We start from the raw sequence: 23,941 nt of genomic DNA, 5'->3' as shown, positions 1-23,941 counted from the left end.
TCACACCAATGATAACCTCCATTTTGGTTAACTGAAAATGAACTGATTAGTACTCTAACACGGGAACAAAATCTCTTCATTTTCACAGGTCTCATCCATACTCAAGGGGAGGAAATTATACAGGGCTTGTACACCAGTGGGTAAGAATCTTGACTACCAAGAAGAAATGTCTAGGAGGAATTTTCTAGGTAGGAAAATGTGGTTCAAAGCCAAGCTACAATAATCTGAAAGAGTGGTAGGTATAGAAGTGTGGACTTATATATAGGAATGTAACGATTATTGGTTAAAGTTCTTCAAGTAGATGTTCATTTCATTTCAGACTTTTTTTCTGACAAGGTAGGAGTGAAGCAGTATAGTTTGCATATAAATACTTAACAGAAAAGGATTGTCAGAAATCTTTGAGTCCAGGTTATGTCTCCTGGCTAAATTATAGCAAAATCTGGGAATACAGCTGAAGGTTTCCAGATAAAGGCAAGGCTTTGTAGTGTTGAAGGAAGCTCTTAAAGGCACATGATGTGATTGAAGAAGGCATCATTATTTTACACAGATGCTACCAACTAGTGAGATGGGGTTAGAATTCTGAATAATTTAAAAAAATTAAATGAGTTGGGAGATGTAACTACAGTGAACATCCAGTAAGTTTGTGTAGTTTGTTAAACACCAGTCAGGAACAGTTTTGTCCCAAGTAAAGCTAGGAAGAAAGAAGGGAAGGAGGGAGGGAAGAAAGAAAGGAAAGGAAAGGAAAGGAAAGGAAAGGAAAGGAAAGGAAAGGAAAGGAAAGGAAAGGAAAGAAAGGAAAAGAAAAGAATTAAGTGTGGAAAGTAAGCTTCAACTTGTTCATAAATCAGCACTGAGGAGGTAATCCTGAGTGACTACCACATTGATCATACCTTCTCCCTCCTTAGAGTCTTCTGATTGCTTACAGGAGAAAGTATAAATTTCATCCTACTAAACTGTTCTAAATTACTTCTCAGAGTCCCTTCTGTCACTGTAAATCTGGTAACACAATGTCAAATTTGCTTCTTTATGGTATATTCAATTATTTAAAAAATTCTACCAATGCTACCTTGGCACTCTGTATGACAACAACAAAAAATGGCAGGGCAAAGAGTAACTTAGCAGTGTCTTGATGTTCAGGCTTTCATGATGTGAACCAGGTCACTGTGAAAAAGTCAACAAAAAGGAAGTACATGTCAAGATACTGAAAGCAATTCTTAAACAGATTTACTCCTTAAGGAAGCTTCCAGTATTGGCTATAAAATCTCTGTTTGGAATTGAATGACCTATTTTTATAGAATGTTAGAGTTGGAAGAGCACTTAGAAAACATCTTATCCAATCCCACTCCCTTCGTGACCCACAAAGATAAAATGATTACTGAAAGTAACACACAGAATTAGTGACAGAGCCAGGATGCCTGACTCACAGTCTAGTGCTATTTTCACTATATCACACTATTAAGTTTCAGATTCCGCAAGACCTATTATTAAATGCTGACATGAGATAAACTCATATACTGGTACAAATCATGGCACTTGAACAAACTGTTTTGCAGAGGACTACACAAAAGCCAAGGAGTGACCCATTTCTTTGCTCTCTCTTTGGTTATAATATAGAACTGTTTACTGATTATTAGAAATTACAACTTCTTTTTAATTTTCTTGTTTCTCTTCTGTTCACTCTGTCTTTGTCACTTATACCAAATTATTAATCTTAAAGCACAGTTCTAATCACATCACTTCCCTTTCAAAAGTCTCTGATGACTGATTAGGCATGAAGCACCATTCAAGGCCATAATAATATTCTACCTTAACTTTATAGACTCAGTTGACATGGTTTACTATATACACATGCTATATAATATAATATAATATAATATAATATAATATAATATAATATAATATAAACATAATATAAATGTGGCCTTATGACCAGCTCCATCCTTTATTTGGTCTGTTTTCCTTTGCTCAGGCAATTTTGCCATTTGACATGCCATTTTTTCTCATTGCTATTAGATGCAATTCTAACCATCTTTAAGACCATCTCTTATATCACGTCTTCCATAAAAAAATCTTTCCTGATCTCTGTATTACTGTTGTATGTTCATTATATTAAAAGGGATATACTAGCTACTTACTATGTGCCAATTCTGTGCTAGGTTCTTTGGAAAGTAAGACACAAACCCTGCCTGCCAATGAAGGCTTATACTCTACTAGAATAATACACAGACATGTCAACAAATTAATTCACTGCACCATTACAGGTGCTGCAATAGAAGTATATAAAGAACACAGAGAATGGGAATAGTAAGTGATATCTGTATGTTAGTAAAGGCTTCACAAAAGATAGAAGGGCATGACAGGTGGAGAAGAGCATTCTAGGCAGGGGTAGAAAATAGAATGAGCAAAAATTTGGAGGTGTGAAATAGTCTGACATGTTTGGGAAACAGCTAATGGCATGAAAGGGATAAAATAGAAGATGAAGGGTGTATGTGTGTGCACCTGTGTGTGTTTAGGTGTATGTATCTGTATATGATTGGACTATGAGGTTTAAACATGAGAAAATAAGTTGGAAAGAAATGCAGAAACCAGATCACAATAGGTCTTGTTTACTGTTTTAGAGAATTTCACTTTATCCTCTAGGGAATGGGGAGCTACTAGAGATTGCACAAGAAGAAAAAATACTGACCTGTAAGGGAAAGAGGAAGTGAAGCAGCAAAGATAGAGGTTGCTTATCCCTGAGAAGCCAGACTTTCTTGGTGAAATAAGAGACAATATTGCTTGTTGAGAGAAATAGGGCTGAACTTGGATTCAGGTCTTCTGAAAATTGGTGAAGGTTTGAATGGTGGCTCTGGGGATTGGGAGGGAAATATGACCAAGAAGGGACTGAAGGCCTAATTGAGGTTGGAGAGTGTGGATTTTTAACGGCCCAGTCTGTACAATTGTGCAAATTATTCCAGGAGTGTTCAACAGCCTGGGTGTAAGAGAGAAAAATACAAATGCTTAAATTGATATCAAGTTGGGGATCACAGGGAAAATGTTATGGAAGTGGTAAGAAAGTTGAAAATTCGACAAAAAGAATGGTTTAAAGTGAAACCACAGAGAAGTTTAACAGATTGGGAAGAAAAGGAGGAACCAAGGGATGGGAAGATTAACTGAGATTTAAAGACTGGTGTAGTGGCAATAAGGGAGTGAGAGAAATAAAAGTCTAGGAGCTTGTGGTCATAGTGTGGTACACTGGAGTTTAAGATTTCAGTTGTGTGATGATAAATAAGGCCCCAAGTGCGGCCATGGAAAGGTGAAATGTGAATATGTTGCTAGCGATTAGGTTCTTGTCCCATTGCAGAAAGAATTCAGAGATGAGACATGGATGTCAAGAAAGCAAAGTGAAGATTTATTAAAGGATAGATAGTACCCTTTCAAGGGGAGAGTGGGCAGGCTCAGGTGAGCAGGTGCCCTATCTTTGGCAAGTTGTAGGCTGCAGAAATGAATGGATGGAATATTCACTGGGGAAGGAAGGGTTTGGGATCTTATTCCCTGATTTTCATCTGAACCCCACCTTCCCAACGGGAGGAGGGACATTTGTCCTTATTTATTCTGGATTGAAAGTGTCATAGTGTCGGTGCATGATGGGTGCTTCTTATCTGCAAGGCTAATTTTATTGAAATGAGGGCATAATGAGCAAAGGTTACATTCGGACACTGGGGATTTCTGCCTTTTCTCACCTTTGTATGTCGGCCTCCAGGACACTTGTCACCCAAAATGTGTGATATCTTACCAGTCCCAAGGTTCCTGCTTTTCTCTGTCTGCCTAAGGAACCCTGTTGTCTGCATGATGTATGGTTTCCTTCATTTAGCCCGTGCCCCTTCTTTTTGCCCAATTCTTGCCATTTGGCCTGGGTCCCTTTTTGCTTATATCTAGCTATCTGCCTGCTCTAACAAATGGACGTTTTTTCAGATAAGGTGGTCAAGAAAATTTGAAGTCAGTTTATTGGGTTGATTGTTCACACAGAAGATGAAGTTACCAAGGTGACAGCAAGATTTGGGGTAGAAAGAAAGACTGCAAGTCCAATGCCAAAATATTCAATGAATAAAGGGAAAATAACTAGGAGGTCAATAGATGATGATATTCATAAGGAAAATTAGAGGGTGGCACAGATGAATGGCTTTTTGCATTGTGGTAGAAGAGTAATAATGGTTTTAACTGGCACAAGGGAGCCAGGAGACTCTCTAGGTCTCATAGTACATGGTGTGTAGAAAAATAAACATCTTATTTTTGATGGCCAGGGCCAAGTTTTGCTTAAGGCAAGGATGTGGTGGGAGAATTATTTGAAGAAGTTTAGGATGTAGGAGAGCTTACTTATAATGGAAAGGAGGTTACAGAGGGCACAGCGAGGAAAGTGTTAGTAGAAAGGTTAGATGTGGAAGGAAGAATTAGGAGAGGGGAAGTAAAAGGTGTTCTCAGGATATTAGAACTTTGGAAAGCAGTTGACCACAGAGGTCCATGGTTCAAATACAGAATTGAATTGTGTTTCTACCTCTTTTTACTTTTTGTTAGTAATTTCTGTGTTTGCCTAATCTGTACTGCTAATTTATAGACTTTTTTGGGGGGACAAAATCCAGATCTAATTAATATGAATAGTCTCTGTAGAACTTAGCAAGGAGCATTATACTTGGTACCCCACAAATGTGTTGAATCAGACTAATTCATTTCAAAATTGCTTGAGGTGAGGCACATTAGATTTATTGTTTATTTATTATATTACTTACTTGTTTTTGCTTTGGTGTAAGTCTTGAAAAAGTAACTGTTTTTTTTTCAGAACATTTTACCAAAGCAAAAAATTAATAGGTACAACTTTGCATGAGAGCTAAATTTAAGCTGCTTATTTCTCATCCAACTAAAGTGATGCAAGTCTGACAGCTGAATTGTGATTTACTGTGGATCAGCTGAAAGCGAGGCCAGTAGGTTCAACTAGATTGCAAGTTCCTTGAAAGCAGGGATTATATCTTCATGTTTACTTTTTTTTTTTACTTCGCTTTATACTTCCCCATTTTTCTTCAGTAGTGGTTAGCATAGTACTTTGCATACATAGCAGGAACATAATAAATGGTTAATGATATTCTATGCTATTCTTTTTTTAAAGAAAATTATATTATTCACCCATGTCAGTAGAACATGCTCTTTGTTATTCCAAGGATAGGTGCCAGTTTTGAACAAGAAGTGATCTTTGAGATCCTGGTCTGATAGACTGATGACTTGCTCAAGGGCACATAGCTAGTGACAGGACTGGGACTAGAACCCACTCATTTCAACTGAAAGTCCAGTCCTGCTACCACATTGCTGACCCAATACCCACTCTTCCTTTTTGTCCCCATTCATTAATAACAGGTATTTCAGATAGTCAATTCAGGTTATCAGTGCATTAAAGATCTGTGAAACGCAAAAGTTTGGTATTTCGTACTTTGCTTTTCTCTCTCTGTTGGAGAATCTACCAACTTCCATGGCTTAAAAAAATGACTTTTATGTGGGTGACTCAAATCTCTGTCTCTGCCACAAACTACATACCTGCACTTTAGTCCCTCATTTTCATCTGCCTATTAGGTTGCTCCTTTTGGATTGCATACATTTCCCTCAATTTCAACATGCTTAAGGACAAATATATCATCTTCCCTTCCAAATCAAATTCTCCAACTGATTTTTCTGTTTTTTTTTTCCCCATTGACCTAATAGTCTTCCAGTCACTCAAGCACAGAATCTGGCAGTCATATTTGACCCCACCACACCCTGACCTCATCCCTCACATGTAAACTCCAAGCTCTGTTGTTTCTTATTTTGCAGTATCTTCTGATCCTCCCTCTTCCACCAACGTAGTTCAGGATCCTTATCTCATCATACCTTGGCTACTTGAGAATGCTTGAACTACGCATCTTCTTTCACCCTTACATGGTCAAAGAGGTGAACTTGGCAAATTTCTACTTATACTTCAAGATTAAATTGAAGTGATCATTTTCTACAAATGCCCCTTTGTTCATGGTTTTATTATCTTATTTATTACAGTGCTTTAATTAATCTTTTTGCCTACTCATTTAGACAGTAAGCCCATTAAGGCAGTGAGTCTGCTTTATTTTTGCTCTCTTCCTCTCCTAATTGAGCAAACATTGGAAGAGTAACTGTGTGGTTTACGTGCTTTTGAATAACTTAGCTCCCCAGAGTGGGTGTCAGAAGTAGAGGGGAGGTTCATGTTTTTGGTGTGGAAACACAATGGGCTATTTTGCAGGAATCTAGATAATGATGTAAAGTGGAAGTGAAATGTGTACATTCCTAGAATGATAGAGTCTATTAAAAAGAAACCTGAAAAATAAAAGATTGTAGAGGATCACAACTCATGGATGAACATTTTACAAATTATTGGAGAAGAAAGGAAAGGGAATGGGGCAGTTGTATCAACACATTTAGGAAGGAACAGGAAGCTGAGCTTAAAATTAAAAAAAAAAAAGCAAAATTAGTCTGGTGGGGCTGTAGGAGAGTTCAAAGTGGCCTAGGTCATAGACTGCTGAGAATCCAAAGACCGAAGGATATATAAGGTCTGAGTTACGCTGATGATTGGTGTTTTAAATTCAGCCAACAAGAGAGACTGAAAGATTAAATCAGTATTTGAATGTAGTTTTATGGTTCTATTAAGTTGTTTGCCTCCCCAAAACATCCTTTACCTTTCCAGTAAATGCTAGCATGCACCGGATGGTCTGCATATGTTGGAGGACTGCCAGCAAGGGTGGGGTGATGAGGGAAGGACCAATGGCAGAAGGGGAAGTGGAGGACTCAGGGCTCAGGCTTCTAAGGCAGATACTTCCTCCACTTCTGCTGAGTAATGGTAAGATGCAGGAAACTTAGTTTTCACAAGGGTGCAGCTCAGTGGTGCCATTCTTTTATTTGGTCAACTCCCCAATGCCCTCTTTCCTGTTCTCCATGTATCTTATTATTGTCAAATGAAAAAAGTTTGCTGTGCTATTCATCCTTATAAAGCTGAGCTCAAGGAGGTGACAGACAAGGCTTCCCCCTTCCACTTTATTGAAGTAAATTGACATATAAAATTGTAAGATACTTAAGTGTACAATGTGATTGTTTGATATATATATACATTGTGAAGGGATTCCCCTCATCGAGTTAATTAACTGGGACAATGTTTTATTCATCTTTTGATACATCTGGTGTTTGTAGAATGGATAGTAGGATCAGCAGATGAGTATTTTATAAACTGTAATGCACTGACCAAAAGTAAATTTTTATTTACTTTCCTACCCATATTAGGCTGAGCCCAGTTTTCTCTTCCTGACACCTACTTTGACCACCCTATCCTACACTCATATCTCTCTTCTTTGAACTTGTATTATGTTTATTGTACAATAATATGCCAATCAGTATTCTACTACCTTGTATTGTATCTTTTAACATGTAGGAATGTTGTCTCCTTAGGTAGATTGTGAACTCCCCTAGGGCAGGAGAAAGGAATTTTGAGCTTACTTCCCCTTAAGCTCAATGAACCCAAAGTCTAACCTGTCTTAATATTTTGCACATAGAAAAATATGCAATGAATGTTTACTGAGTTATTGGTTATTGATTGGAGCAAAGCTACACATCCACCATGGGGTTTTAATCTATAAATGACCAGTTTTGTGCTAATGATCCCAGTGGCTTTCCTCCATGGTAATAAAAGATCTTGGGGAGGAGAGCAGAAAGACCCTCCTGTCATCACTGTAGCCTTATTATCACAATAAGTAGTTTTGTTACTTGGCATTTCTAGAGATATGCTTAGCAGCATTCTGACTAGTATTAGAAACTACTGGGAAGTTGATATTGTAATGCTGACAGCTCTAGGGACGTATCTTCTCCAGTAGCTTATTCATCCTTAAGGGGAGAACATCACACCCATCAAATTGGGCCACTCTGTTGTCAAGCAGTTGAATTCCAAACACAGGACACTGCCAAATCCAAAAGGAAATTAAGGCTCTGGCATTCGAAGTTAATGTCACTGTGTGCCTCCTTGCATAGTATTGTGACACAATGTTTTATCCTGTTTAATCAGAATAAAATGGTGCATAAGAACAGACCTGAAGAGAAATTCAAGTCACAAAATGGGAACAGAGATCTTGAAGAGTGCATAAGTGTGTATGGTGAGAGGTTACAGTGGGAGGACAGTTCCACTCTTAGCCTAGGTGGTAGAAATCTGTTATAGACAGCTTACACACCTTTGAACTTTTTGTAAAGCACTAACTAGAAAGCTGACTGTCTTCAAAGGATACCTGTATAAATATCTACCTAATTATTAGCTACTTGGAATCCCTCTAAATTCTGAGGCCACTCCTCACAGCTGACTCTGAGGGCCTGCCCCTAACTTCTTGGTATTTAGATGCTTGGATCATGGAAGCAAGATAATTGTTCTTCAGGAGATTGCTATTTATTGAAGACTTCTGTCATAAAAAAGAATTTAATTTCAGATTAAACACAAAGGGTAGCCAATTTGGAATGAAAAGAAGCTTTTAATATCTTCTAAGTCCTGAACTTCCTAGGAACTTTGGAATAAGTACATAAGGTGTGTCAGAGATGTTTGAGTATTGTTATTAACTTAATTCCACTTGTTATGTAGAACCCATGACAACAAAAAGACAACCCTATGTAAAAACAAAAGCTGTTAACATGAAATAGATGAGAAATCTTGACAAGTCTTTTATGTTAGGCATCTGAAAATATGATTCCAAACTGGACTTTTCTTTCCTTTTTAGGGAAAAGGGATTGATGAAAAGTAAAAGAGTGCCTGAACGGGCCAGGGAGCTCGAAGTCTAGGCCCAGCTCCTTTTCCTTTTCTATCAGCTACATTTAACTAGGAACTCAATATCTGGGATGTATTGATTCCACAAACACTCTAAATAAGATAATGGCATTTTATTCATCAAAAGGAAAACCAACTGCGTGTTTAAGTGCTAAAGAGTTTTTGTTTACTCTTCTGTTTTGTCTCATTTCTCCTGTTTCCCCCAGGGTTCCTCTCTAACTTCTCCTAAACATGTAGAGGTTTTTCTTTCTCCCTTCTCTCATGTGTACTCCTCCCTAAATCCAGAAGAAAACCTTGTTGGGCACAAAGAAAGGCAGGATCATGATGGGATGAAGTGGGATGGGATAGAAATAGGAAGTAGGATAGAAGAGGCTTGTGGTGCACAACTTATATTTTAACAGTGGTCTTCTCACTGACCTATGAAGAATTCTCAATTAAAAGCAAAAGTAATTGTCAGGTGATGATATTTTGGCACCATTATTGTAACATGAATTAATGGACTTAAGATGTCTGAATTTATCTAATCAGATTAAATGACTTACTTTGTTGTTTTTTCTGTAAGAATGAAGATGTGCCACTACCTGCTCTGAGTCTATCAGACTTATTAGCAGTTGTATTTCTTCAATACAAATCAACAAATTGGCATTCTAACTTAAGAATCTCTTTTTGTAGGGTTGATTAGTATGAATCTGTCTTCTAGGAGTCTGCGCACACCTGATTGAACTGGCAGAACTGTTTCTTACTGACTCTCAATTCATACCATGTTAAGAATCCATGCAGCCTGAAACCCAAATAACTGGTGTGAGGGATAAAAATGACTTTAGGTCTTTGTATTTCATGGAGAGATATATGCACTATACTTACCTATATATTCTGGAACATGATTTGTATTAACTAAATCTGTGGTTGGACAAGTGGTTAATAACAGAATAGTGGAATATTGTGTTACATTCAGAACTCAGTGTAAAAATTTATTTTGGTCCTTAGCATTTAATCCTAGGAATCAATGGACTTAATGGAAGTAATAGCTAATGAAAAAGGTGAATAGTGTTTTCACAGAAGTGCTTCTTAAATATTACTCTTAAATATTTTATTCTTTTCAGAATTCATATTGAAGTTTGCATAAAGATTGTAGAGTTAGTGGTAACAAGATGGCTGGATCCTACTGACTGTTTTTGGAGTAGGATAAGATTGCTTATGCTTAGAGTAAGGGCCCTGGTCTACAGTGTAGTGATGGGGGCAGAAAGTAACTGGCCCTATTCTCTCCACATGCAATCAATTTTGTTATGTATTTTGTTCTCCTGGAATGGACTTTTAAACAAAACGCTTTTGGATAGTGGTTTGTATTTTCAAGTTGCTTTCATATTTACCATTTTAAAAGATCTGAAAAAAATATATCTATAAGTTCATTACTACATTTTATACATGATAAATCCAAGAAATACTGACATTCAGTAACTTACTGGAGAACATGCAGCTGATTAAAATGCAAAGCCAATATGAACTCTTAGTTATCCAGGCCCAGTTTCCTTCCTACTGAAATCCCTGCAGCAAGGTAGTTTATAGCAGCCACTGTTGCAGAGTTTATGTCAGAGTTCAAACTGGAAGATAGCTTGAAGCAAAAAATCTCCCTGCTTGCTTATGTTAGAATAATTTAATATTTATTAAGTGCTCATGGTGTGTATGAAGGACCATGCTAGCTATTGCTGAGCAGGGGAGGTTTAAAGAAATAAATAACCTGATACCTCCCCTCAATACTCCTTTTTTATCTTTGAGGGGAAGAATTATATTTCTGTGCCTCTTATTTCTCAGGACCTTTTTCTTCCTCTTGGCTGAAAGTGTAGGCACTGCACAAGTTTCAGTTCTTGGTCATCTCTTATATTTGCTTTTTCTAAGCTGAGTAATTCTTATGATTTTGGCTATCACACTCCCCAGATTTAACTTTATCCTCCACCTTTTAACCATCACTCACATTCAAGGCTACTATTTCCAACCATCCATTAGATATTACTTCTTTGAATTTTTGCCATCTCCTCAAACTCAGGAGGTCAAAATCAGAACTCATCATGTCTTACACTCCCCTCCCCATGTTCATCCCCAAATTACCTATTTCTGTGGATAGTAGTCACCACACTGCCCAGATCCCACAGGTTCAAAATTTCAGAGAAAGCGCTGACTTATCTCTTTCCTATGCTGCCTGTATCTAATCACCGACCAACTTCCATCAATCACTCTTTTTAAATGTCTCTTAAGTTCCTCTTCATTCCATTTCCACCACCACCAAACTAGCCTAAAGCCTCATTAACTTCTACTCTTTAAGTGGTCTCTCCATCTCCAGTTTTCTCCAAATGTAGTCGGGCTTATAAAACTTTGCTGGATTGGTCTACTCAAAATGTTTTTCCATCATGTTCTCACTTATTCAAAGTTTGATAATATGAATTCCAATTAAAAAGTGCCTGGGCTGTTGGTGGGAATGCAGTTTGCTGTAGCCATTGTGGAAAACAGTATGGAGATTCCTTAAAAGACTAAAAATAGACTTACCATATGACCCAGTCATCCTACTCCTGGGCATATATCCAGAGGGAACCTTAATTCAAAAAGATACATGCACTCCAATGTTCATAGCAGCACTATTTACAATAGCCAAGACATGGAAACAACCTAAATGTCCATCAACAGAGGACTGGATAAAGAAGCTGTGGTATATTTATACAATGGAATACTATTCAGCCATAAAAACCAACAACATAATGCCATTTGCAGCAACATGGATGTGCCTGGAGAATGTCATTCTAAGCGAAGTAAGCCAGAAAGAGAAAGAAAAATACCATATGATATCACTCATATGTGGAATCTAAAAAAAAAAAAAAGACAAATGAACTTATATATAAAATAGAAACAGACTCAAGAGACATAGAATACAAACTTGTGGTTGCTGGGGGGAGGGGGGTGGGAAGGGATAAACTGGGAGTTTCAGATTTGCGGATACTGACTGGTATATATAAAATAGATAAATATGTTTATACTGTATAGCTCAGGGAAATATATTCAATATCTTATAGTAGCTTATGGTGAAAAAGAATATAAAAATGAATATATGTATATTCATGTATGACCTAAGAATTGTGTTGCACACCAGAAATTGACACAACATTGTAAACTACTATACCTCAATAAAAGAAAAAGTGCCTGGAATTCAATGCCTAATAATCTGGCCTTCAATTTCTATCCAGATTTATTTTCTTTCACACTTTGGCTCAATTCCTTTACTCTAGCCAGATCAGGTTCCTCAGTGCAAGTATTAGACTCAGTATTGACACATATGTTTCTGAAATCATTTCTGTGACTAGAACTGAATTCAAACAGCATATATTGACCACCTACTATGTGCACAGAAAATTTGCTCATTATGGTCCCATATCCTATATATTCTTCTGGGCCTCTCATTTTATCTGTTATCTTTCTTTTCTAAAGTTCTTTGCATTTAAAAACATAACATTGGTTTACTGTCTCATCTTTTTATGTTCTGTAGGTCTTGTATCCCCATCAACATTGTAAGTTCCCAAGGGCAGGGAATACATCTTACTTTGCTTTGTGCTACATACTGTATTGAGCTTAATTGACACTTGTTTAACTGAATTACAACAGATTTGAGGTATTTTAATAAGAACATGAAAAAATAGCAAAATAGATCAAAGTAGAGGTCCATGCAGAGCTATGTTATTTGGGAGCATATGTTATTATGTTATGATAGCTACCCTTCATGGCATCAAATCCACAAGACTGGCTATGAACATAAAGATGGGTGCTGTCCTTTAATCCTTTATCATCAGCCAATAGTACTGCAAAGGGAAATTCATAATTTTCTGTACCATGGAAGAATTTTTCTTTTATCCCAGATAAACAGTTTCTAAAGCAACAAAAGTTTGATTAAGGGTAGTAGGGAAAATGTAGTAGAAAATGAAATTGATGATTCTAGTCTAGGCAGACACCTAAATGTTGGATTCAGAAGGGACTCAATCTGCAAACTTTCTTTAACCTGTCATTCTATTTGGGTTCACTGGCTCCCAGGCTGATTTATTTCATTTGCAGGTAGTGGTTGGCTAATGTAGTTATTTAACTATTGTGAGGACCTAGGGAGCAGTTTTTGTTATGGGGTTGATGGATGTAAATATAGTACTCAAGGTTGTTTATTTACTGTGTAAACACAGAGTGCTTTCAGTTCTGATTGGACAATTAATAGCAAAACAGCAACAGAAAATATTTTTGGATGATTTAATAGATATCATAAATTTGATCTTGTTGCAATAGATATCACAAACTTAAAATTATCTAAAAACGAATTTCACTAATATATGCAGTCTCAAGTCAAGCTTACTTAAAATGTTTTTATTTTTTAAGTTATTTTTTAAAATATATTTTTAAAATTTGCTTTTAAATAATCATCTGATAAATCCTCTTTCTAGATTTCAAAATAATCAGACCACCGGAAGGCAGAATCACTGAATTCAAGTTTTTTTGTTTTGTTTTTTTGTTTTTAAGCTATAGATGGAACCCACCAACCCATTTGTTTACTTTTGAAAACAGCTTCTTTGCTTCTAAGTAAAAGACTACTCCCAGCCAAAGATTTTGATTAAAATGTGTGAAGTGTTGGAAATAGCCTAAATGTCCATCAACAGATGACTGGATAAAGAAGATGTGGTATATTTACACAATGGAATACTATTCAGCCATAAAAACCAACAACATAATGCCATTTGCAGCAACATGGATGTCCCTGGAGAATGTCATTCTAAGTGAAGTAAGCCAGAAAGAGAAAGAAAAATACCATATGAGATCACTCATATGTGGAATCTAAAAAAAGAAAAAACATAAATACAAAACAGAAACAGACTCATAGACATAGAATACAAACTTGTGGTTGCCAAGGGGGCAGGGGGTGGGAAAGGATAGACTGGGATTTCAAAATGTAGAATAGATAAACAAGATTATACTGTATAGCACAGGGAAATATATACAAGATCTTATGGTAGCTCACAGAGAAAAAAATGTGACAATGAATGTATATATGTTCATGTATAACTGAAAAATTGTGCTTCACACTGTAATTTGACACAACATTGTAAAATGATTATAAATCAATAAAAAATGTTTAAAAAATTTATGAAGTGTTGAGTGTTTAAACCTGGTGAAAATCAGATATGTCTAAGTTACTAAATCATGCAATTTCCCCATATTCATTTATAGTTGTGAGAGCTTTCTACTTCCAGTCTGTAGTCAGAACTTGCCAGTTTTAGTTGTGCAGTGCGTTTCCAGAAAATTTCTTAACCCCTTTGAGTTTATTTCCTTTTTTGCAAAACAGGGATAGTAACACTTGTCTTAATTGTAGAATGTTGAGAGATTCAAGTGGGATAATGAATGTGAAATTACCTTGTGAAAATTCAGATCATCCTTCACTGGTTGTTTTACCTTCAGCAGTCACTATACATTTTCTTTCCTTGTTGAAGGAAACTGCTACTACAGATTAGAGAAACTCCATTGAGATCTTAATATAGATTTTTAAAATATTCCTTACGTTTCTGACTTGATTGAAAATGTGCTGGAGGCTTGGGGAGTGTCCTCTCTGTATTTTGGGTCATTAAATCCTTAACAGAAGCACTGAACAATACTTGTTGACAGGATGATTAGATCAAATGTCTGGCCAATAAATAAAGCAGAAAGAATTTATCCTAGCAGCCTTATTTAAAGCAGGCAAGGCAAATGAGCTACTCCCAAAATCCTGGGACTTTGTTAAAATCCACTATCAAAGAGAGAAGATGGCAGAGTAGAAGGACGCTCGCAGCTCATCCTCTCCCACAAATGCACCAAGACTCACATCCACAGACCCACTCAGCCAACCAGAGCACCTGCGGAACTCCGACAGAACATCGCCCTCTTCAAAAGATAAAGACACCAAAAATCTGGTAGGAGAAAAGGAAAAAAGAAAGAACAAAAGGCAAAGGAGAGTGGGACGGGTCCCATGGGGAAGGAGCTGCAAAGGAGGACTAGCGCTCATTCGCTGGGTCTTCCCTCTCCAACTAAGAGGCCAGTGGGACAGAGGAGGACACTCCAAGGCTCGGATCTGTACAGAGCAGCCCTTGACTAACAGAACTAAGTTAAACGGGCACAGAGGGTCCCCCCGACACCCAGCCTGAGATGCAGGCCGGCAGCCGTGGGCAGGGCCAGGCTGCACAAACCGGGCGGAGGACGGAAGTGGCTGCACGGAGGCAGCCCCGGGGGAACGCAAGGGGCTGCGCGCCGTGGCTGTGGGTGCACAGGGCAGAACAACTTGGGCCCTCCATAAAACAACACGCTTGATGTGCCCTGGGGGGAAGGGTGCATACCCCCATCTCTGAAACCCGTGGAAAGTTTTCAGGGGAAGAGAGGCAGGGCTCAGGCACAGCCACCATATCCTCTGGCGCTTAGCATCCAGGCGGGGGTGGGGGTGAAACCTGTATCTGCACCGAAGGACTTAGCAGCCTCAAAGGCCAGACTGAGACTTGTCTACAGCCCAAGGCAGATAGGATCCTTCCACCCTGGTCCCTCAGAGAACTTGCTCTGCAAAGACAAACAAGGAGCTGAGTTTTGGTCCGGAGCAGGGACAGGGCTGTTCCTCAGTCTTTCCCAAGCCCACCTGCGGAGCGCCGACCCAAGGTGGAGCACGCAGCCGCACACAGCAGCGGAGCTACCGGCTCCAGGAGAGGGAGGGCGGCCCCCGCCTTACGCGCAGGAACGCAGCCCCTGACCACAGTGCTGAGAGGGGGTGCGACCCACCCTCCTACCTGGCCAGTCTGCAACATCTGACTGTGGCATCGGGAGGGACAGTGACCCGCCTGCCCACAGCAAAGGAGAGCTGCACCTGACCCAGTGTTGGGAGGAGGCGCGATCTGCTTGCAGACAGGTGCTGGGAGCAGCACAGAAGAGGGCGCCAATGGAGGGCCTCTGGAAACAGCAAGCTGAGCTTCCAAAACAGGACGAAGACAGAAAGATTTCACATTAAAAGCACACAGACTCCAGGAGAACAATGACACCCCCCCTTTTTTTAAAATCTGTTTTTACCTGTTCTATTTTCTATTACCCTCTTAATTTTTACTTCTTAATTCATTTCTATTTCTCTTGGGTTTTGATGTCCTGTTATTGATTAGACACAGGTTTCAAATACATCTTTTCATCTCCCCCCCCCCTTTTTTTAAAGGTTTTAAAAGGATGTCTCAACTAGATTGATATTCTGCTTCAACTCGCTCTTCTATTATTCATTATACACAGTTTTCAAACCTTCTTTCTCCCTTCTTTTAAAATTCTTTCTCTCTCTCTCTTATTTTTTCTTTTTTTCCTAAGTCTTATTCCTAAATAGGCATTAGATAGATAAACTCCTTAAGGACCAAAATAGACAACTGATAGTCCATAAACCACAGTGCCAGAGAGGTATGAGCAAGATGAAGAAGCAGAGAAACATTTCCCAATTAAAAGAACAAGAGAAATCCCCTGAAAGAAAGATCAATGAAATAAATATCAATAACATACTAGATCAAGATTTCAAAAAAGGAGTGATCAAATTGCTGAAGGAATTAAAAGAGATAGTGTTTAGAGATATAAAATATGTCAAAAATGAAATTGAAGCTATAAAGAAGAGCCAAGTAGAATGGGTAAACTCATTGACAGAGATGAGGAATGGTCTAATAGCTGTGCAAAGCTGACAAGATAACGCAGAGGAATGAATTAGTGACTTAGAAGACAGGACAACAGAAAGCACCCAATCAGAACAACTGCAAGATAAACAAATAAAAAATAATGAAAATAGCATAAGGGACCTATGGAATAATATAAAGCATCCCAAACTTCGCATAATAGGGGTCCCAGAAGGGGAAGAAAGATCAAAGGGGATTGAAAAGATTTTTGAAGAAATCATGAATGAAAATTTCCCAAACTTAAAGAAGGAATCAGATATCCAAGTACAGGAAACTCAGAGGGTCCCAAACAGGAAGAACCCAAACAGACCCACACCAAGACATATCATAATCAAGATGGCCAGAGTGAAGGATAAAGAAATGATCCTAAAGGCAGCAAGAGAAAAGGAAAGAGTAAGTTACAAGGGAACCCCCATAAGGCTCTCAGCTGATTATTCTACACCAACACTACAGGCCAGAAGGGAGTGGCAAGATATATTCAAAGTCCTGAATGAAAAAAAAGATGTAGCCTAGGATAATTTATCCAGCAAGGCTATCCTTTAGGATAGAAGGAGAAATAAAGAATTTCACAAACAAGAAAAAGCAGCAGGAGTTTAGCAACACTAAACCCAAGCGAAAAGAAATATTCTAAATAGAAAAGCAGCAGGATGCTACAGAAATGAGAAACTCATAACTGGAAAGGTGATAACTCATGAATTACAAATAAAATAAATACGAAATTATAAAAGAAGACATACAAATCACTGAGAGTGGGAGAGCGAGGCAGGGAAATATAGAATATTTTTTCTTTCTTTTTAAAATTTTTTTTAATGGTAGGATGGGTTTGAGATCATGTTACTATCAGTTTAATAAAAATAGTTATAGTAATGGGCTAATAGATTTACGAAAAGGGGTAACCACAAGCCAAAAACTTACAAGGGAGTCACAAACACTAAATAAATTCCTGATAATACAAAGGAAAATTACCAAACCACAAAAGGAAGAAGAAAGGAACAAAGAGGATATACCAATTCAACTGCAAAGATAAGTTCAAAATGGCAATAAACACACATCTATCATTAATTACTGTAAATGTTAATGGACTAACTGCTCCAGACAAAAGACACAGAGTGGCAGACTGTATAATAAAGGAAGAACCTTCAATATGCTGCATACAAGAGACCCACTTTAGGGAGAAGGACACATATAGAATGAGAGTGAAAGGAGTGAAAATGATATTCCATGCAAATGGAAAAGCCAAAAAAGCAGGTGTTGCAGTACTGATTTCAGACAAAATAGACTTTAAAACAAAGGCCATAAAGATAAAGAAGGACATTTTATAATGATTAAAGGAGTGATACAAGATGAGGACATTACACTCGTTAATATATATGCACCCAATATAGGAGCACCTACGTACATAGAACAATTACTAACAGAGATAAAGGGGGATATTGATGGGAATACAATCATAGTTGGAGATATTAACACTGCATTAACATCACTAGACAGATCTTCCAGACAGATAATAAACAAGGCAAGAGAGAAATTAAATACTACAATAGAAAAACTAGATTTGGTGGATATTTTCAGAGCATTACAACCCCCAAAATAGGATATACTTTCTTTTCAAGTGCACATGGAACATTTTCCAGGATCGATCATGTACTTGGGCACAAAAGAAACCTCAACAATTTTAAGAAGATAGAAATTATCTCAAGCATCTTTACTGACCACAATACCATGAAACTGGAAATTAACAACAGAGAAACATAGGAGAAAAAAAGGAAAGCATGGAGATTAAACAATATGTTACTGAGAAACAATGGGTCAATGAGGAAATCAAAGCTGAAATTAAAAAATACCTTGAGACAAATGATAATGGAAGCAGAGCCACTCAAAACCTATGGGACACAGCAAAGGCAGTGCTAAGAGGGAAGTTTATAGCGGTACAGGCCTTCCTCAAAAAAGAAGAACAATCTCAAATAAACAATTTAACCCACCACCTGAATGAATTAGAAAAAGAAGAACAAAAAGCCCCAAAACGCGGCAGAAGGAAGGAAATAATAAAGATCAGAGAGGAATTAAATACAATAGAGATTAACAAGACCATAGAAAAAATCAACCAAGCCAAAAGCTGGTTTTTTGAAAAAGTTCATGAAATCGACAAACCTCTGGCCAAACTCACAAAGAAGAAAAAACAGAGAGCACAAATTAGCAAAATAAGAAAGGAAAATGGAAACAAAATAGAAATACAGAATATCATACGAGAATATTATGAAAAACCATATGGAACCAAACTGGATTATCTAAAGGAGATGGACAAGTTTCTGGAAACATACTGTCCACCAAAACTGAATCAAGAAGAATCTGAACACTTGAACAATCCGATCACTAGAAAGGAAATACAAATGGCAATTAAAACCTCCCTACAAATAAAAGTCCAGGACTGAATGGCTTCACCGGGGAATTCTACCAAACATACAAAGAAGAACTCATACCAGTCCTTCTCAAACTCTTCCAGACGATTGAAAAGGGCGGAATACTCCCAAACTCATTCTATGAAGCCACCATCACCCTGATACCAAAACCAGGCAAAGACACTACAAAAAAAGAGAATTATAGGCCAATATCACTGATGAAAATAGACGCCAAAATCCTCACCAAAATTTTAGCAAAAATAATCCACCAACACATAAAAAAGATTATACATCATGACCAAGGGGGGTTCATCCCAGAGACAAAAGTCTGGTTCAACATACGCAAATCAATCAATATAATAAATCACATCATCAAGAGAAAGGACAAAAACCACATGATCATCTCAATCGATGCAGAAAAAGCACTTGATAAAATTCAAAACCCATTTATGATAAAAATTCTCACCAAAGTGGATATAGAGGGAACATATCTCAAAATAATAAAAGCTATATATGACAAACCTACAGCCAGCATAGTACTCAACGGTGAAAATCTCAAAAGTTTCCCAATAAAATCTGGGGCAAGACAAGGATGCCCACTATCACCACTCCTATTCAACATAGTCCTGGAAGTCCTCGCCACAGCAATCAGGCAAGAGAAAGAAATAAAAGAGATCCAAATTGGAAAAGAAGAGGTAAAAGTGTCATTATATGCCGATGACATGTTACCATATATAGAAAACCCTAAAAGGTCCACACAAAAGCTACTAGAGCTGATTGAAGAATTCAGCATGGTAGCAGGTTACAAGTTTAATGTTCAAAAATCAGTTGCATTTCTTTACACTATTGATGAAGCAACATAAAAAGAAAGTAAAGAAACAATCCCCTTTTAAATAGCACCCAAAGTAATAAAATATCTAGGAATAAATCTAACCAAGGAGGTGAAAGTATTATACACAGAAAACTATAAACCACTGATGAAGGAAATTAAAGAAGACTTAAAAAAATGGAAAGATATCCCATGCCCTTGGATTGGAAGAACCAATATTGTTAAGATGGTCACACTGCCCAAGGCAATCTACAGATTTAATGCAATCCCTATCAAATTACCCAGGACAGATTTCACAGAACTAGAGCCAATCATAATAAAATTTATATGGAACTGTCAAAGACCTAGAATTGCCAAAACATTACTGGAGAAAAAGAATGAGTCTGGAGGAATAACTCTCCCAGACTTCAGACAGTACTCTAGAGCTACAGTCATCAAGACAGTTTGGTATTGGTACAAAACAGACATATAGACCAATGGAACAGAATAGAAAGCCCAGAAATGAACCCACAAACTTTTGGTCAACTCATCTTCGACAAAGGAGGCAAGAATATACAATGGAATAAAGACAGTCTCTTCAGCAAATGGTGTTGGGAAAACTGGACAGCTGCATATAAAACAGTGAAGCTAGAACACTCCCTTACACCATATACAAAAATCAACTCAAAATGGATTAAAGACTTAAACATAAGACAAGATACAATAAACCTCCTAGAGGAAAACATAGGCAAAACATTATCTGTCATACATTTCAAAAATTTTCTCCTACGAGAAATAAAAGCAAGAAGAAACAAATGGGACCTAATGAAACTTACAAGCTTCTGCACAGCAAAGGAAACCAGAAGTAAAACAAGAAGAAAACCTATGGAGTGGGAGAAAATTTTTGCAAATGAAACAGACAAATGCTTGATCTCCAGAATATATAAATAGTTCATATGACTCAATAAGAAAAAAATAAACAACCCAATCCAAAAATGCGCAGAAGATCTAAACAAGCAGTTCTCCAAGGAAGACATACAAATGATCAAAAGGCACATGAAAAAATGCTCAATATCACTAATTATCAGAGAAATGCTAATCAAAACTACAATGAGGTATCACCTCACACCAGTCACACTGGCCATCGTTCAAAAATCCACAAATGACAAATGCTGGAGAGGCTGTGGAGGAAGGGGAACCCTCCTACGCTGCTGGTGGGAATGCAGTTTGGTGCAGCCACTATGGAAAACAGTGTGGAGATTCCTCGAAAGACTAGGAATAGACTTACCATATGACCCAGGAATCCCACTCCTGGGCTTGTATCCAGAAGGAAATCTACTTCAGGATGACACCTGCACCCCAATATTCATAGCAGCACTATTTACAATAGCCAAAACATGGAAACAGCCTAAATGTCCATCAACAGGTGACTGGATAATGAAGTGGTTGTATATTTACACAATGGAATACTACTCGGCCATAAAAACTGACAACATAAAGCCATTTGCAGCAACATTGATGCTCCTGGAAAATGTCCTTCTAAGTGAAGTAAGCCAGAAAGAGAAAGAAAAATACCATAGGAGAGCGCTCATATGTGCAATCTAAAAAACAAAGAAACAAACAAACAAACAAAATCAAAGCGTAAATACAGGACAGTAATAGACTCATAGAAAGAGAATACAGACTTGTGGTTGCCAGGGGGGCAGAGTTTGGGAAGGGATAGACTGGGATTTCACAATTGTAGAATAGATAAACAAGATTATTCTGTATAGCACAGGGAAATATTCACAAAGCATTATGGTAGCTCACAGAGAAAAAAATGTGACAATGAGTGTGTATATGTCCATGTATGACTGAAAAATTGTGCTGAACACTGGAATTGGACATGTCATTGTAAAATGATTATAAATTAATAAAAAATGTTAAAAAAAAAAAAAGAAATGGGGAACAGAGTAGGCTGACCCAGGACTTCTTCTTCCTTGCAACTCTCATTCTAAAGTTGTTCTCTTTTCACCTTTGTTTCTCCATTTAGAATCATAGAAAATGTTTTTAGTTAGAAAAAAAAAATTCACTATCAGCAGAATTTTCTATATACTGTTCTGGTCCTAGCACTGAAACATTGAATCTCCTTACCTGCTAACTTCAAGTTTGACGGGCTAGAGTCCTTTTGCATTCACTCTCAGAAGCAAGCTCCAAGTCTTCATTAAATCCAATCTACTTGTCCCTTGGAAATTTAATCGTCGTTGGTGAGCTGTACAGTGAATCTGAATACCCTGGAGGGCCCTGAAAGTTCATGCCACTCACAGCGTGCCTGCTCTTTAGGCAAGCTTCTTTGAAAAGATGAGTTGTTGCAATTTTTAAGAGGAGAGAGGGCAGGGCACTTATGCTTGCCAATGTATACAGATTCTTCTTCCTCTTTCAGATTAGTCCTCAAACTGTTTAAAGCACGCCTCAGTTCGGAGTTCAAAGTGGGGGAGCGGAAGGCAGAGGGAGGGAGGAAGAATAGAAACTGGAGACTTGTAGGTTTTTGTGTGTATAAATGAGCTTTTAACACTAGCTCCAGCAGTTCAATCCTCAGGAAATCCCACAGCTGCTCTGAGATGGGAAACAGGAAGGAGTATACTTCATCTAGTTTACTTCTCTCTGATTTTTATGATTTGAAAGTGGTTAGACTATTTGTAGGCGGAGAAAGATAATCCTACCAGTATATGCTAATCTAACTGCCATTATGTGGAACTTGATCTCAGGCAAGATAAATTTTACATCTCTCTCTCTCTCTCTCTCAATCTCTGATACTTGTGGTTCTATCCACATTCTAAGAAGCCTTTTCCTTTCTAGTGCCTTATCTCCTGAAAAATAATTTATTAGTTTGAGTTTTGTTTCCCTAAATCCCCACAGCAATAAATTACTTTCTTTGGATTAAAAGCATTTTTTTTCTCCTGTCACACTGAGAATGGTCTAGAATGACTGGGTTTGCTGTCAATGGTCCTCTGTTAGTAATTTAGAAGCCAGGTAAATGCTCTTGAGTTTTGGCTGGGCTCTAGGGTGCTGGAGCTTTGGGATGCTCTGTCTGACTTCTGGAGACTAAGGACATGACAGTCTGTTACATGCTGGTTGGAACTTGGGGCAGCACCTTGATGTTATAAACCAAAGGTATAATGATACCCTGATGTGGGTTGGTTACATCAATTATATTGAGCTATATTAAGATGGTTCATATGGGGATGGACATAAATATGTTCATACTAACACTTTTTAAACATAAACCTGTAACTGATAACCAATTTGGTAGCCTCAGTAAAACATGAGTCCAGCAACAGCCCTCTGGCCCACTACCTGCTACAGGAACAAGGCCATTTACTCAAATTTTGCATCTGTAGGTACCAGAATTATCTCACAGCCAATCTGGGGTCAGGGCTCTAAGCCTTCTGAAATCTTCATCATCTTTCATAAAATTCTTGACTGTGGTAGTGGTTGGAGGAAAAAGCCATTCAACCAAGTTAAAGAGAAAGATAACATTTGGATCCCAGATCAGATTATTTAATTCTTCCCTGGGAAGTTTTACTAACTTAAGTAATATTATAACTAGAATTTCTTCAACTGAGCTTAAATTCCCCAGAGATCTAGGGGAAAGTTCATAAGGCAGACAGGATGAATTATTACTTCCCTTCCAGTCTAGACTGTTAAAACCATTTTGAGCTATGGTGGAAGGGTAGTGCATACTCAGGTAAGGAAGAAAAGAGAAAGTGGCTAAATCTTTGAGTTTCAAGATGGCATCAAAACCGCTGTGACAAAGAGGGGATGCCCTGTGGTGCTTCCATGTCCTCTTCTACTCATTTCTTTCCTTAGATGTTTCTCTGCTTCCTGGATAGGAAAGGCGGTGCTCAACCCATCCCCAATTGTGACTTTGCCTTGTACAGTTGCATCAATTTATGCCATGTTTGTTATAATTGACAGCAGATTCCTTATCTTCTTTCCTCACCCTTCTATCGTTTTTTTGCTTTCTGTCTTTATGTATGTATGTCTTTTACATACTTTCCCTCACATTTTCTGTCATTTCAGGAAATGGTGAAGTGTCAGACTGATATCTCTTTGCTGCCCTTGCTCTACTCTTTCTATTTTCCCCAGAATTTTTCAATTATTACTTTATTACTGGGATGGAGAGGACCAAGAAGGGGATGGT

General features: G+C 37.8%; 1 protein-coding gene across 2 annotated transcripts in view; it reads right to left on the bottom strand.

Moving 5' to 3' along the window:
- The window catches only part of CYSLTR1 (cysteinyl leukotriene receptor 1), a 36,382-nt gene extending 14,100 nt beyond the window's left edge, over nucleotides 1-22,282 (bottom strand). For both annotated transcript variants that reach the window (XM_064483014.1, XM_010981282.3), the window contains exon 1: nucleotides 21,892-22,282. The gene's annotated coding sequence lies outside the window, so the exon portion shown is untranslated. The remainder of the gene's footprint in view (nucleotides 1-21,891) is intronic.
- Between the last annotated feature and the right edge of the window lie 1,659 nt (nucleotides 22,283-23,941).

This window comes from Camelus dromedarius, chromosome X (assembly GCF_036321535.1).
Source record: "Camelus dromedarius isolate mCamDro1 chromosome X, mCamDro1.pat, whole genome shotgun sequence".
Classification (NCBI taxonomy): Eukaryota; Metazoa; Chordata; class Mammalia; order Artiodactyla; family Camelidae; genus Camelus; species Camelus dromedarius.
This window is presented reverse-complemented; position numbering and strand designations above follow the sequence as displayed.